This window comes from Pongo abelii, chromosome 10 (assembly GCF_028885655.2).
Source record: "Pongo abelii isolate AG06213 chromosome 10, NHGRI_mPonAbe1-v2.0_pri, whole genome shotgun sequence".
Lineage (NCBI taxonomy): Eukaryota > Metazoa > Chordata > Mammalia > Primates > Hominidae > Pongo > Pongo abelii.
The window spans coordinates 629193-646157 of NC_071995.2; the positions used below are offsets into that span (position 1 = coordinate 629193).

At 47.0% G+C, this 16965-nt stretch overlaps 1 protein-coding gene across 2 annotated transcripts in view; it reads right to left on the reverse strand.

Moving 5' to 3' along the window:
* The window catches only part of NINJ2 (ninjurin 2), a 92923-nt gene that overhangs the window by 30174 nt on the left and 45784 nt on the right, over positions 1 to 16965 (reverse strand). Inside the window, exon 1 of one of the 2 annotated variants that reach the window (XM_009247280.2) lies at positions 12567 to 12966. The exons of the other annotated variant lie outside the window; for it this stretch is intronic. The gene's annotated coding sequence lies outside the window, so the exon portion shown is untranslated. Of the gene's footprint in view, positions 1 to 12566; positions 12967 to 16965 lie in introns of those variants that run through there. 2 annotated transcript variants of the gene reach the window in all.

Consider the following 16965-nt stretch of genomic DNA (forward strand, 5'->3'; position numbering starts at 1 on the left):
GTTGCATGATAATGATGTGTTAATGCAGCGTCATTAGCTGCAACAAATGGACCCCTCTGCTGGGGGATGTTGATAATGGTGGTGGCCATGCATATGTAGGGACAGGAGGCATATGGGGAGTCTCTGTACCTTCCTCCCAATTTTGCTGTGAATTTTGCTATGAATCTAAAACTACTCTAAAAAAAAATAAAGTTTAAAAAGAAAGAAAGAAACAAACAATAAAACCAAAGACAAGATAGTGACTCAATGGAGAAGAATTTTCCAAATATAAAAAAGTGGCAAGCTGAGTGCGGTGGCTCACACCTATAATCCCAGCACTTTGGGAGGTTGAAGCAGGGGCATCCCTGGAGGCCAGGAGTTGGAGACCAGCCTAGGGAACATGGCAAAATCCTGTCTCTACCAAAAATACAAAAAATTAGCCACGCGTGGCGGCGTGTGCCTGTAGTCCCAGCTACCGGAGGCTGAAGTGGGAGGATCACTTCAGCCCAGGAAGTCGAGGTTGCAGTGACCCATTATTGCACCATCCCACTCCAGCCTGGACGATGAGCGTGAGACCCATCTAAAAAAAAAAAAAAAAAAAAGGCAGAATTCACAGTGGAAAAGATTAATAAACATAAAAATGTTAAGCTTCTGTCACATGAAAAACTTTTTAAAATTAAAAGTCATGTCATAACTATTACAAATGTATACCCTAAACCAAATAACACACCTATTAAGTACAATTATGATCCCAGTTTTCTGAAATAAAACAAAATGCCTTCATATACAAAGGGGAAAAATGGAAGGCGAAACACTACATGGTTGGTAGTTGTAGGCTGTGGGTTTCTGGGTGATGTCTGGTTCCACCATCTGTGTGACCTTGTGCAAGTCAGTTCCCCTTTCTGTGCCTCAGTTTCCCCATGCGTAGCATGAAAATGATAGTGGTACCTTCCTGTCAGGGTTGCTATGAGCAGTACATGGGTTAATGCGTGTAAAGTACTTATAAGAGTGTGCGGCACTCAATAAATCTTAGTGTTGCTCTTATTATATGTTTTCTTACAGATGGGCTTTTGAGATTTTCACTGTTTACCCAGGATACTAAGGGTTGTACTAAGAACATGGTGATACAGGAGAACATAGTCTGACATGGACAGACGTAAAGATTATCAGGAGCAAACAAGTCAAAATAGGTCAGACAAATCAAAGAATAAGGGCAGCACATATTATTCATGTTACATAAAACCAAGGAGCTGTTCCTTGTATACGATGAATTGAAGAAGTCTTGAAGACATTGTGCCTTGAGGCAAAGTAGAGCCAAGTGAAATTTCCCCTTCTCTTGCCATTGGCCAAGAACGTTTCACAGAGGAGATAGAATCTTAGAAGCTGAAGAAGAGGCGAATGTATTAGTGGGAGTTACCGTTAACAATGAACACCAAGAAGTGTCGCAGGAGGCTGCACCTCTGCAGTACAGCCAACTCTGCATTGAAGGTGTGGAGGGTCTGGGGCATTGTTGCTTTTGGGGAATGCTGGGCTATTAAAGGCCAGAGGGGCCAGAGGCCTTTGCCTTGTTGAAGCCCTCTAGTATAATGCTGGACCCTTCTGGTTTAAAGGAACATTTATTATCACTAGTAGGATTTTTCTTTGTAGCTCTGGGCTAATTTGTGTAGGTAGGAGGTCCCCTGCGGAGAAAGCTTGGTCTCTCATATATAAATGCAAGCATCTGCAGATAAGTTTCCTGTAAGGAAATGAGCTTGTTAACGGGTGGGAAAGGGAAGAACTGCTCACACACACAATCATGTATAATGTGTGTTCATGCGTGTGTGTCTGTGTATAGATATGTACAGACAGCACTTTGCCAACACACTGTTTCTGGTATGTGCAAGGATGTTTCCATACTTGGCTGCTTCACAGGTGTTTTCATTCACTTCCCCCGGGCACCGAGGGGGTAAGTGCGGATCTACGTTTAGCAGGTAGCTGTGTCCACGGCTCCGTTCCACCTCCACCCTCCTCCTTGCCTTCCCTCTGCCCAGAGGGAGGAAACTGGCAGTGGATTCCAGAGAGGACTGGAGAGGGCTGCCCGAGCTTGCCCATCAGGGCTATGTCTAAGGCGTGAGTGCTGTGGACCTGGCCACAGGCCACTTTCGAAGGAGCTCACCCATGACTCAGCTTGGGCTGTGAGAAATGATGTGAAAGGGGGGTAGACATTTAAAACGTGGTCATCAGTTCAATCTAATTAGAGTCATTTGAGGTCCCACCTAATAGACACCAAACTGTTAATAGCAATTATCTTTGGCTGATAGAATTAAGGAAAATTTTAAATCCTGTTTAATATTATTTTCTACAATATTTTAATTTTAACTTTTTTTTGAGACAGGGTCTTTCTTTGTCACCCAGGCTGCAGTTCAGTGGCACAATCACGGCTCACTGGAGCCCCAACTTCCCGGGCTCTAGCGATCCTCCCACCTCAGCTTCCCAGGTACCTGGGACCACAGATGTGCACCACCACACCCGGCTAGTTTTCATATTTTTGGTAAAGATGGGGTTTCACCATGTTGGCCAGGCTGGTCTCGAACTCCTGGGCTCAAGTGATCCACCCGCCTCGGCCTCCCAAAGTACTGGGATTACAGGCGTGAGCCACCGCGCCCAGCCTACAATGCTTGTATTTTTGTTACAAGGATGTATTTCTTGTACCAGCCGAAAAAGAGAGAAATATTGAAATAAATAAAGCACAAATTTAGAAAGTATTCCAGGCCGGGCGAGGTGGATCATGCCTGTAATCCCAGCACTTTGGGAGGCCGAGGCGGGTGGATCACCTGAGGTCAGGAGTTCGAGACCAGCTTGGCCAACATGGAGAAACCCCGTCTCTAATAAAAATACCAAAAAACTAGCCAGGTGTGATGGCAGGCACCTGTAATTCCAGCTACTCGGGGGGCTGAGGCAGGAGAATTTCTTGAACCCAGGAGGCGGAGGTTGCAGTGAGCCGAGACTGTGCCATCGCACTCCAGCCTGGGGGACAAGAGTGAGACTTCATCTCAAAAAAAAAAAAAGTATTCCTCACCCTGCCCCAGTTAAATTGTCAGTGGATAAGAAATGAGAATAACAAAGCTAAATCTTAGACATTTGGGGGGGTCATAGCCCCCAAGAAAAGGGTGAGTGTCCTAGCTACAGCGCAAGCCATCACCCATTGAGCAGCAGAGCTGTGTAAGACTTCACAACATGATCTCTGCAACATGCTACAAGGGGGTATTATCCCTCCATTTACTGGTGAGAAAACAACTCAGAGAGGTTAAGAGACTTATCAGGATGCCACGCATGTTCGTGGCTTCATTGGGATTTGAACACTAACTTGCCTCAGTAGAGTTGGGGGATTAGAACCACTCAGTCCCAGCAAGTCTGGAAGTGTGGAGGCCCTCCCAGCCCCACCACTGCGCTTGGCTTACTGCCTCTCCTCCTCAGCTTGGTCAGACCTGCACCCCAGCATGCCCGGGGGGCTCACATTCCTCCCTGAGATGCCGCCACTGATTCACCATGGTGCCAGTGTTCCCATTGCCCATCTCTGGGCACAGGAGCAGCCGTGCACTCAGGATACCTCTGATGCCAAGGTTTGCGCAGCTCTGGCCCAGCCCGCCTCCTTCTGCCCAGCTGCCAGGGCCCCGATACTCAGCCCTCCCCTGCCTGGTTTCTGAGTCTGAGGAATGTGCCCAGAAGCAAACTGGCACTGAGATTCACATTTACTCCTTTACTCCTTCCGAACGCCTGAGCCACTGGGGGGTCTTGGCTACCTCCAAGCTTCAATTCCTGGGGGCTGAATTTCTCAGTGATCTTGGGAGGTCCTTGCAGCTGGGTCCTTCTGGGAGACATGCAATGAAGGTGGTCAAGGCTATGAGGGGAAAATGTGGTCAAGATAACGAGGGAAATGGAGCTAGAGGCTTTACAAAATGGGTGGGGGCCAGGTGCAGTGGCTTAGGCCTGTAATCCTAGCACTTTGGGAGGCCGAGGTGGGCAGAATGCCTGAGCTCACGAGTTCGAGACCAGCCTGGGCAACATGGTGAAACCCCATCTCTACTAAAATACAAAAAAAGCCAGGCATGCGTGATGCACACCTGTAGTCCCAGCTACTCAGGAGGCTGAGGTGGGAGAATCACTTGAACCCGGGAGGCGGAGGTTGCAGTGAACCAAGATCACGCCAAGGTTGCGGTGAGCCAAGATCAGCCTGAGTGATAGAGTGCGACTCTGTGTCAAAATAAATAAATAAATAAATAAATAAATAAATAAATAAAATAAAATGATTTCCATGGGAATAAGAGAGTAGAGTCTGACCCAGTTTATTTATCTGTCTGACTTGATAAACACCATTTTAAGGTACTGACATCCCCAAATGAAGCCAGTAGCAATCCCTTAATTAAATAACCATTCAATTAAGAACAGCTGTGTCACTTTAGACGCAATGTCCTATGTGGTGATGATTGAGGAGCCCCATGCATAAGGTACGCTGGAGGCTTCCACACTCAATGGGGATGACACTGGAGAGCTGCAGACTGAGCCATAATTCACACACCACACAATTCACCTATTTAAAGTGTACGGTTCAGTGGCTTTTAGTATTTACAGAGTTGTGCAAACATCATCACAATCGATTCTAGAACATTTTCATCATCCCCAAAAGAAACCCAGTGCCCATCCCTTCCTTATCCCCAGCCCCAGCCTAGGCAACTACTAATCTACTTTCTGTCTGTATCGATTTTGGATAGTTCCTGTCAGGGGGATCACATACGCTGTGGTCCTTTGTGATGTTCATTTAGCATAATATTTTCAAAGTTCATTCATGCTGTAGCATGTTTCAGTACTTCATTTCTTTTTATCATTGAATAGCTATTTCACTGGATACCCATTTTGCTTATACATTCCCCAGCTGATAGGAATTTGAGTTGTTTCCACCTTTTTACTATTATAAATAATGCTGCTATGCACATTCGTTCATTGTGTGAATGTGTATACCTAGGAGTGGAGTTAATTGCTGGGTCATACAGTATCTCTGTGATTAGCTTTTTGAGGAACTGCCAGACTGTTTGCCAAAGTGGCTGCACCATTTTGCATTCCGGCCAGTAATGTAGGAGATTCCGGTGTCTCCACATCCTTACCAATACTTGTTATTATCTGCTTTTTAAAAATAACAGTCTCCTAATGAGTGTGAAGTGCTGTCTCATTGTGGGTTTTCTTTTGCTTTATTTTTTGAGACAGGGTCTCACTCTGTTGCCCAGGCTGGAGTGCAGTGGTGCAATCATGGCTCACTGAAGCCTGGACCTCCTGGGCTCAAGTGATCCTCCCATCTCAACCTCTTGACTAGTTAGAGCTACAGGCACATGGCCGGCCACCATGCCCAGCTAATTTTTAATTTTTTTGTAGAGATGAGATCTCACTATGTTGCCCAGGCTGGTCTTGAACTACTGGGCTCAAGCAATCCTTCTGCTTCCTCCTCCCAAAGTGCTAGGATTTCAGGCATGAGCCACCACACCGGGCCTGTTTGCGGTTTTGAGTTTGTATTTTCTTGCTGGCTAATGATGTTAAACATCTTTTCATGTGCTTATTGGCCATTTGTATATTTTCTTTGGAAAAATGTTTTATTCAGCTCATTCGCCCTAAAATTTGATTATTTGTCTTTTTATTATAAAGTTGTAAGAGTGCTTTATATATTCTGTATACAGGTCCCTTATAAGATATATGATTTGTAAATATTTCTCCCATTATCTGGATTCTCTTTTCACTTCCTCGATGGTGCCATTTGAAACGCAACGTTTTTTAATATTCATGAAGCCCAATTTATTTTTCCTTTGTTACTGTGCTTTTGGTGTCATATCTAAGGCTTTCCTGCATGAAGGTTTACTTATATTTTCTTCTAAAAATTTTAGATTTTAGCTTTTACATTTAAGTCTATGATCTGTTTTGAATTAATTTTTGCACATGGTATGAGGTAAGAGTCCAACTTCATTCTTTTCCATGTGGACATCCAGTTGTCCCAGCACCATTTGTTGAAAAGACTATTCTTTTTCTTTTTTTTTTGAGACGGAGTCTCACTCTGTCACCCAGGCTGGAGTGTAGTGGTGCGATCTTGGCTCACTGCAACTTCTGCCTCCCAGGTTCAAGCGATCCTCCTGCCTCAACCCCCTGAGTAGCTGGGACTACAGGCACGCACCACCACACCTGGCTAATTTTTGTATTTTTAATAGAGACGGGGTTTTGCCATCTTGGCCAGTCTGGTTTCGAACTCCTGACCTCAAGTGATCTGCCTGCCTCAGCCTCCCAAAGTGCTGGGACTACAGGCATGAGTCACTGCGCCTCGCCAAAAAGACCATTCTCTCCCCACTGAATCATCATAGAATTGGTGTATATGTCTGTCCTTACGCCAGCATCACACTGACTTGATTACTGTAGCTTTGTAGTAAGTTTTCCTGTTGGGACGTGTGAGTCCTCCAGTCTTCTTTTTCAAGATCATTTGAGCCATTCTGGGTTCCTTGAAATTCCGTACAGTTTTAGGATCAGCTCTGCAAAGTCTGCTGGGGTGCTGGGGTTTTGATGGGAACCGCGTTAAATCTGTAGACCAATTTGGGGAGTATTGCTATCTTAACAATAGTAAAGGGATTTTTTAAAGTATAAGCTATGAGGACAAAATAGACTGGGAGAGGAAATAAGTAGAACAAGGAGTAGTAAATGAATGTCTTGGCCAAGCAATAGAGGCCACAGCCTGGCGGGGTGCAGTGGCTCACGCCTGTAATCCCAGCACTTTGGGAGGCTGAGGTGGGCAGATCACTTGAGGTCAGGAGTTCGAGACCAGCCTGGCCAACATGGTGAAACCCCATCTCTACTAAAAATACAAAAATTAGCCGGGCGTGGTGGTGGGCACCTGTAATCCCAGGTACTCGGGAAGCGGAGGCACAAGAATCGCTTGAACCTAGGAGGTGGAGGTTGCAGTGAGCTGAGATGGCGCCATTGCTGTCCAGCCTGGGCAATAGAGCGAGACTCAGTCCCAACAACAACGATAGCAAAAAAAGCCACAGCCTGATGCTTGCAGGAAGGAACCAACAGGATACGAGGAATCCAGGAAGGCACTGGATGTGGAGACACAGGTGCAAGGGAGGTAGGAACAAGGTACAGACCTGAGATGGAGGATGGGCTGGCAGTCTATTTACAGAGCAGTTCGACCCTCCCGACTCCTTCACCAACCCCTCAAAGCCTGTTGACAGATCCTCCCCAAGGCAAGTGACCAGAGGTTTGTTATTTTCCAGAGCAGTGCTCTTGCGGTGTGGTCCAGGAACTGGTTTAGGTCCACAAACTGTTACTAGCTCCAATAAGATAAGTACAGGAAGCAAGAATATGTGTTTAGGATTTTCACAGAAATTTGACGTTGCCTCAGCACTCAGTGTGTGATCAGTGGGTTCTTCTGGCTGAAGGATACAGGCCAGTTTGGATGTCTGAACTCCTGGAGTGAGACATGTGCTGTGTGAGATGGGGCCTACTCACGCCCAGCAGCACCACGTACATGTCCCTGACAGAATGGGAGTTTCAAAACTGTGCCTTCCCCATAGACAGTCTGCAAAGTGCTGCTCTAGAGGCTGGCAGGCTCGGCTGTGCGTCATGGGGAGAGGGTTGAGGCACCTGCTGAAAATCGGCACTCAGAACACAGGGATACCCAGCTGTCCTCCCACTTTCGTTCCCGAAAACTGGCAGCTAGGTTTATACCCTCCCCCAACACCTATACCCAGACAGAAGTCCAGACGATTCCTATCAGAAAAGACTACCTTGGGGCTGGGAATAGCGCCTGTGCCTGTAGTCCCAGCTATTTGGGAGGCTGAGGCTGGAGGATCGCTTGAGCCCAGGAGTTCGAAGCTGCAGTGAGCTATGATTGTACCACTGCGCTCCAGCCAGCGAGACAGAGCGAGACAAAAATAAAAAATAAAAAAGATGACATAACCTAGAGAGACAACATTAAGACACTGACATCTGCAGTCCACTCAGCAAAGAAGCTAACACCCACCCTACATTTCTGCAGTGGTGTCCACTCAACAAAGAAGCTAAAATATCCACTCTACATTTCTGCAGTGAAGCTCCCCAGTGGACGAGCCCTACCCATGCACATAAAGCTTCACATAACCTTGAAGATGAGGGGTTTTGGGGTTTGTTTTTCAAATGGGTTCTATATTAATATGGTTCAGAACTCAAAAGATTCAAAAGGTACAATGAAAAGGTCCACTCTGTCCTTCACAACTTAGCTCTCCTTCCAGTAAGCTTTTTGGTGCCTCACTCTTTAATATACACAGAAAGCCTACATGAAAGATGGAGACCAAAATAAAGAAATAAGAGAGGAGAGAGAGAGAATGTAGGGAGCAGAAGAAAAGTGCAAAAAAGGAAAAGAATAATAATATCTCCAGAGAAAAAAGAGAAGCTATTCCATCAATGAAATAAGAATTGTCTTATTTTAGTTTATTATTTTTAAAAATTATTAATAGAGATGTTGCCCAGGCCTGTCTAGAACTCCTGGCCTCAAGCCATCTGCCTGCCTCAGCCTCCTAAAGTGCTGGGATTACAGGCATGAGCCACCTTGCCCAGCCATATTCTATTTCAAAAAGGAATATTCGGAGATCAAAGAAAAGAGAACTCTTGGAAACTAAAAATATGAAATTAAAAATATAAAAATTAAAAATTCAACTTAAGATAGAGAAACGTTTATAAAATCTCATAGAAAGTAAAACAAAAAGATAAAGAGATAAAAAATTAGATACAAAAGACAAAATTAAAGGATCACATCAGAAGATCCAACATCCTAACACTGAGAGTTCAAGATGGGTTGAACAAAGAAAAGAGAAAGGCAAAAATTATTAAATAAACAATTCAGATTTTTTTTCTAGAGCAGAAAACATCAATTTTGGGGTCAAAAGGACTTACCAAGTGCCCCATATAATGAATGAGGAACAACTCATCCCAAGCCACATCATTGTCAACTTTTGGAACTGGAGGTCAGAAGGAATCTAACAACTTCCAGACATGAGCTCCAGAGGACAGAGGAGTGAAATGGCACTGGATGTCACAGCAGCCACATTAGAAGCTGCAGTTCTATACTCAACCCACTAGCAATTGCGGGAAGACGGTTTAGGTAAGTTAGTCCACAAAAATTTTCCTTCCTTTGCTCACTTTCTTAGGGAGTTACTGGAAGATGTGCACCACCAAAATCAAGGAGAAGACATGGAACCCAAAGGACTGTGGGCCGAGTTGCTTTGGCACTAAGTAGAACAGAGGGGGAAAGGAAGAAAGAGTGGAGCAAAGGAAGGGAGGGAGAGAGGACAACGCTTTGAATTGGGTGCGTGGAGAAAGCAGTCGAGAGACCAAGAGGTTCCTCCTGGCATTTGAATCCCTGGCCCCAACTCTTCTGGAGGCCCAGCTGCAATCCTGTCCTTTGGCTTTGTGAGACACCAGATACCCTTGGAATAAATTCCACTTCTTGTTTAACTAGTTCACATCGCATTTCAGTCACTCGCAACTAAAGAATTTCTCCTGATATTTTGCTACTCAAGGTACTAGAACCTGGGAGCTTGCTGGAAATGCAGAACCTCAGGCCTCCCCCAGATCTACTCAACCAGAATCTGCATTTTAGCAGGATTCCCAGGTGACTTACAGCCACATCAGAGTCTGAGAAGCACTGTCCTGATATATCCACCCTGCAAGGTAGGGTGGCGAGCATATTAGGGATAATAGGTAAAATATTTGACTACATAGTGGTACTCTGTAAGGGATGATGATGATGATGATGATGATGATGACTGGAGTAGAAATATTTTGGAATTACAATCTCAGAAAGAGTTCCTGGGACCATGACAAATGGTGGCTTTGCACCAAATTACAAAAGCAAGCACACAACCAGAAAGACAGAAAGCGCAATATCCCAAGAAACAGGTTCAGCTCTACTCCAGGAGCCTGTTGGGTTACTCAGCCCAGGTATTGACATAGGAATGCCATTAAGAAAACCCTTCTCAGGTGTGGCCATTGGCTGTGAGTGAGTGATTGACAGTCAGATCCGGTATGATGCTTGGCTGGGGGAATGCTGAGCTAATGCCGCCTTTCTCAGTAGAGCAAGCATTCTGCCTCAGCACTCAGGAAGTAGGTCAGGAGGAGATATCCTGTGTGAGCAGCTCCAAATTGCTTTTTCAGGCAGAAACCTGTGGCCCATAGGACTGGGGGTGGAAGGGGAATGGGGATGAGAGGAGGCTGGGGGCCTGCTGCGGGGTGGAGATAGGAAATCACATCCTCATTCTTGGCAGGAGCAAAGTTGCCTGTCACATAGTTTTCCTGGCTCCAGTCCTTTGGCCGTCAGCCACCGTCTTTGTGCTAGGGGTTCCGTTGACTTTCCAATGCAAGCAAATTTGGATGGAAGCTGGGGCTTAAAAGGCAATATGCTTGTAGGAGCTGGTGTCCCATCTGGGCCCTCGGTGTGCTGTGGATGGATGGAGGATGAGTATCCAAGGTCTGGATCCTCCCTAGGAGCTAGCGGTCATTGTTTTCTAATTGTCCACCAATTATGTGGCACTGTACTCAACCCTTAAGAGTCTTTACCAAGCACACCAGCCCTCCAAGAATTTATATGCTAGAGCCCCCAGTCCTTTAGACGCTCTTTAGGAATCTTATCCTATTCAGCAACAACAAACTCTACCATCATCCACAGCTGTCCTTGTGAAGGCTGACCATAGTCATCAACTCCGCAACCACCACTACAGCAATAAAAGCCGAACGTCATCCTTGAATAACAGCAAACACTTAATAAGGTGCTTATTACCTGCCTGTCACTTTTCTAAGTACATATTTTAATTCATCTAATTCTCACAACAACTTCATGAGGTCAAATACAATTGCAAAATCCTCATTTTACAGATGAGAAAGCTGAGACATAAACGAGACATTAAATGAGATTACACAACTAGCAAATGGCAGAACTGGGAGTCAAACCCAGGCAATCTGGCTCCAGAGCTCCTGCCCTTTAGCCACTGTACCCAAGCCATGGCACAGGGGCAGCTTGGTGGACGAGGTGTCAGCAACAGTCCTCCTGCTAGCTAATCCCATCTCAGCCCTCACTAGCTAGCTGGCTTCAGCTAAATATGAATAACTCAGCAATGTGGTGAGGTGCAAGAGCTGAGGAGTCAGAGGAAAAGATCTGGATTCTACGTCCTGATGCTGCCACGTGGAAAAGAAGGACACTGATGCTGACTGAATGCAGAGCATGTATGAGGTCAATGTTTAATCTTCCCAGGTAGCCTGTGTGACCTGAGGCAAGTCACTGTCCCTCTCTGGGTCTCTGTTTTCTAATATGGAAAGTGGACCAGGTGCTTTCTGGGTTGCTGTTGTTTAATTCAATCTAGGCAACACTCGCTCACAGAAGAATTAATGCACACATACAGCGCTACACTAGGTGCTGAACACACACAGCGCCACGCTACGTGCTGAACACACACACAGCGCCACGCTAGGTGCTGAACACACACACAGTGCCACGCTAGGTGCTGAACACACACGCAGCGCTACGCTAGGCGCTGAACACACACACAGTGCCACGCTAGGTGCTGAAGGGGCCGCAAAGATGAGTAAAATGCAGAGCGGGCCTTCTCAAGGCTCACAGCCCAATTCTCTTTTCCATTTTGTAGTCCTCGTGAGCTGAGCAAGGCATTATCGTCGTTTTTTTTAAAACAATAGGGGAAACACCGGGCACGGTGGCTCACACCTGTAATCCCAGCACTTTGGGAGGCCGAGGCGGGGGGATCACGAGGTCAGGAGATCGAGACCATCCTGACTAACACGGTGAAACCCCGTCTCTACTAAAAATACAAAAAAATTAGTCGGGCGTGGTGGCAAGCGCCTGTAGTCCCAGCTACTTAGGAGGCTGAGGTGGGACAACGGCGTGAACCCGGGAGGTGGAGCTTGCAGTGAGCCGAAATCGCACCACTGCACTCCAGCCTGGGCAACAGAGCGAGACTCTGCCTCAAAAAAAAAAAAAAAATAGGGGAAAAAAACAACAACAACAATAGGGTACTTGTCCCAGCTATTCAGGAGGCTCAGGCAGGAGGATTGTTTGAGCCTAGCAGGTCTAGGCTGCAGTGAGTCATGATGGCACCACTGTACTCCAGCCTGGGCGACAGAGTGGCAAGACCCTGTCTTAAAAAAAAAAAAAAAAAAGATGAAGGGGAGAAATAATGTTTGACCATGGAAGGTCACACATTTTTGTTGTAGCCAGAGCGTGATCCCAAGTTGATTCCGAGTCTGGGCCTCTTTCTGCTCCCAGCTGTCCTACTAGCCTACTTCATCTTGGCATCACTGGGGCCAAAATCTACAAAGTCCATTTTGAGCTCTAACTTTTCAGAGTCATTTCCACCCTTCTGCCTTCCTTATCATGACAAGTGCACATGCGCACACACATTGCCGGACACCCAGCAGACACAGAATCAATGCTTTTGCATGAGTGAAAATCAGCCCTCCTCACCTGCCCAGTCCCCAGTGCCCAGCACCCAGTGCTGAGCTGGTGAAGATACCGTGGGCAGAGGCACACTTACCATATACATCATGACTCAGATCCCATTTGCTGACTTGGAACTGAAGCCTCTTGCCCCACCAAGCAATTACTGGAGAACAGGAAGTCTCAACGGAAAATGAGGTCAGCCTGGTGGCTAAGAGGAAGAGGGTCAGCGAGCACAGCCTTCTGCCCCCGTGGGTCCCCACAGCAGCCAGCCCAGGGCCCTGCATGCAGCAGATGCTCACCACAGCTTCACTGGTGGGTTAGCTGCTCTGAGCGACTCTGTTCAGCCCAGCCACAGGAGGGTGTTACCAGGCAGGCACTTAATATGTGACTCTAGAGTCTGAAGGAGACAACTTCGACTCACCCTTGTTTAGCAGAACTGGGCTATGACAAGGACAACCACAGCACTGGAAATCTATTCCTTTTTTTTTTTTTTTTTTTTTTTTGAGACGGAATTTCGCTCTTGTTGCCCAGGCTGGAGTATAGTGGTGCGATCTCGGCTCACTGCAACCTCTGCCCCCCAGGTTCCAGTGATTCTCCTGCCTCAGCCTCCCAAGTAGCTGGGATTACAGGCACCCGCCACCATACCCGGCTAATTTTTTGTCTTTTTAGTAGAGATGGGGTTTCTCCATGTTGGTCAGGCTGGTCTCAAACTCCTGACCTCAGGTGATCCACCTGCCTCGACCTCCCAAAATGCTGGGATTACAGGCGTGAGCCATGGCACCTGGCCTGGACATCTATTCTTTAAAGAACTCTGTGTTACCAAATTCACTTCTGCAATCTGTTCCAAGAACTTCCTTTTCTGTGCCCTAAGTTACGATAGAGGAAGAGGCACATCATCCCCAGGCCTGCCTTTCTTTCTTTCTTTCCTTTTCTTTCCTCCTTTTCTTTCTTTTTCTTTCCCTCTTTCTTTCTTTCCCTCTTTCTTTCTCTCTCTTTCTTTCTTTCTCTCTTTCTTCTTTCTTTTTGTCTTGCTCTGTCACCCAGGCTGGAGTGCAGTGGCACGATCTTGGCTCATTACAACCTCCACCTCCTGGGTTTAAGCAATCCTCCTGCTTCAGCCTCCTGCATAGCTCAGATTGCAAAGGCGCAGCACCACACCCAGCTAATTTTTGTATTTTTAGTAGAGACAGGGTTTCACCATGTTGGCCAGGCTGGTGGCCAGGTTCGAACTCCTTACCTCAAATGACCTGCCTGCCTCAGCCTCCCAAAGTGCTGGGATTACAGGCATGAGCCACTGTGCCCGGCTCCCAGGCCTTTCTTGAAGTGGCATAAATGTAAAAAAGGATTTTAGAAATCATTTAGTCTAAACTCCTCCTGGTCACACCTTTGGAAGCATTTCCCTGTAGATATTCTTCCCATGCACACCATACCTCTTTCTTGGCAATAAATAACCTGCTCCCAAGGCTAGAAGTCAGAAGAGAGAAAAACTTCCATGAGTTTCCAGGAAGCGAGGCCATTATTACTTGTTGTAGGAGGTTGCCCCCCAATATCTATTTGACCTTCTTTCAGGATAGTAGAATATTTGACGGGATGCATGACCACCTAGCTAATAAAGTCAGCATTTCCCAATCCGTCTTGCAGCAGCAGGGCTGTATGACCAAGGTCTGGCTAATGAGAACTTAGCAAGAAGAATTGTGGCCCTAAAAGGAAGGCACCTGTCTTCTCTATCCCCTCCCTCCCTCTTTCCCAGGCTGGAATGTGGAGATTGTGGTGAGCATCTTCAATCATGTATATAAGGCACATATCCCAGGAGCAGAGCAACAAGCTAGAAGGAGCCTGGGTCTCAAACACCGTGGAGCTACTGTATTATCCCTGGACTGTCTGCATGCAGACTATTACACACAGGCAAGAAATAAACTTCCATTTTGGTCTAAGCTGCTATTATTTGGAGTCTTGCGTCAGTGAAACCTGCATCCTAACACAACACTCTGTGGGGTGTCAGGGCAGTCGCAACCTCCCGTTCTCTGAGAAACCCCCAATTCCACGCACCTAGGAGGTAGCCTAGTGACATTATATCCGGTCCAGGAATATCTGGCTCAGGCTGGGTAGAGTAGGGGCAGGAGTCCTGTCCAAGCAGGGCCAATCAGATTTTCCCTTCCATCAATCTGGAACTGAGATTCACTGTTGCTATTCAACCTCCATGGACTACATGAACCAAGATGCACCAGGAGAAGCAAAAATGAGAGGCCAGGCAGCCCCAGAGAAGCAGAGGGAAGGAGCTGTCTGGGTTGGCGGGGCTTGAGGTTCTGGCCTAGGCGCTTGGACCTCCCTGATCTCCCTGCCATGTGGTTCTTGGGAGAAATCCTGACACTTTATGATAAACTACCTCTTTCGGTCTCAGATGCTTTAGGTTCCTTTCTGTCACCTGTAACCCAAAGTGCCTGAGTCTCTTCTGATCCTTGTAAGGATCTGTGTATCCTCAAAAGCCAGGGGACCCATGCGTCTGCAGCACACCCTTGGCACACCGGGTCCTCTCCGTCACTGCAATCTTAGAAGGTCCTGAGGTGAACTAGGTGGATTGACAGATTGATCGCCTGATCGGCTGATTGGTAAAGCAATCCACGGGTCTTCGAAGGGATGCTAAACAGGTCTCATGGAATCACAGAATCAGGGGGAAAGGGACAAAAGGCATCAGGCAAGGTGTGACCAGAAAGGCTTAGGGACATGTCCAAAGCATGCAATTCAGTGGCAGAGTTTCAACTGGACCCCAGCCCAGCACTCCCAGGTTCACTCCTCCTCCTCTGCCATCCCTGGCTGGCCCAATTTGGGGGTGCTCTGACACACTAGGAATAGTTTCCCCGTGCTAATGAGCCAACTCCCTGTGACAGCTACGTCAAATCAAGCATATCTGTGGCTCCTAAGAAAAATGAAAATGTATCCTTTTCTCCCTTTTCTGGGTCTTTCTCTCTAATTCTAAATCTCATCATGCATTTTAAAGAATAAATGGGCTGGGCGCGGTGGCTCATGCCTATAATCTCAGCACTTTTGTAGGCTGAGGCAGGTGGATCACCTGAGGTCAGGAGTTCAAGACTAGCCTAGCCAATATAGTGAAACTCCATCTCTACTAAAAGTACAAAAAATTAGCTGGGCATGGTGGCAGGCACCTGTAATTCCAGCTACTTGGGAGGCTGAGGCAGGAGAATTGCTTGAACTTAGTAGGCAGAGGTTGCAGTGAGCCAAGATTGCGCCATTACACTCCAGCCTGGGAGACAGAACGAGACTCTGTCTCAAAAATAAATAAATAGGCCGGGCGCGGTGGCTCACGCCTGTAATCCCAGCACTTTGGGAGGCCGAGGCGGATGGATCACAAGGTCAGGAAATCGAGACCATCCTGGCTAACACGGTGAAACCCCGTCTCTACTAAAAATTCAAAAAATTAGCCGGGCATGATGGCAGGTGCCTGTAGTCCCAGCTACTCAGGAGGCTGAGGCAGGAGAATGGCGTGAACCTGGGAGATGGCGTGAACCCAGCTTGCAGTGAGCCGAGATCGTGCCACTGCACTCCAGCCTGGGCGACAGAGCAAGGCTCCGTCTCAAAACAAAATAACAATAAATTAAATAAATAAATAAATAAATTAATTAAAAATGGCCTTTCTTCTCTGGAAGGAGCAATGACGGTACCTCCACCATGTGCCAGGCCCCACGCTGGCATTTTCTTTTCAGGTGCTATTCATTTAAGCCCTTCCAGAAGCCACAGGAATTGTGGGATGGAGAAAGGCCAAGCAACTTGTCCATAGCACGTGGCTAGGAAGAACTGTGCTAGGGAAAGAGTCCTGGCTACTCTGGCTGGAAACCCAGTGTCTTACATGATGTCCTACTTCTTCCTGAAGAAGACCATCCTTAGCGATGGTTGCTGCCTTGACTTTCCAGCCTTCTCCACAGGCACCTGCTCAGCTTGGTTTGGGTCCATGGGTATTGGGAAGTTACTAATCCCAGTATGGTTTACACCTCATGACTTCTTGCATTCTGCTGAATATTCTAGACTGCATGAGAGAGAGGAGTGTGTGTAGGTCCAGGGACTTGGTCTTGGGAGAACATAAGTCTGGGTCGTTGGTGGTGGCAGAACAAAATGTTTGGAGATGGAATCTAGATGATCATCTGTGCGTGAGCTTCATGCCCAGGGGACATGGTGGGGAGGGAGTGGCGGTGCGCCTGTGTGCCCATGGGGGCTCAGCAGATGGCACTCTTCCTTCACAGTCCTGCCGGGCCTGGCTCCCTCCCTCTGTCTTCTTCCCCTTGCATTCCCTACTTGCCTCTGTACACGTCTTCCTCCTCCATCCCTAGACGTTCTTTAGTACCTGTGCTCTAAGAGGATTCCTGCTTCCCTCTTATCCAGAGAAGTCACTTAGTTAGCTCATTTTTTTTCCTCCAAAGAAGGGAACAAAGGCTTGACACCTCAGGGCTCAGCCTGCCTGTTTTTTGAGCTGTGTTTGC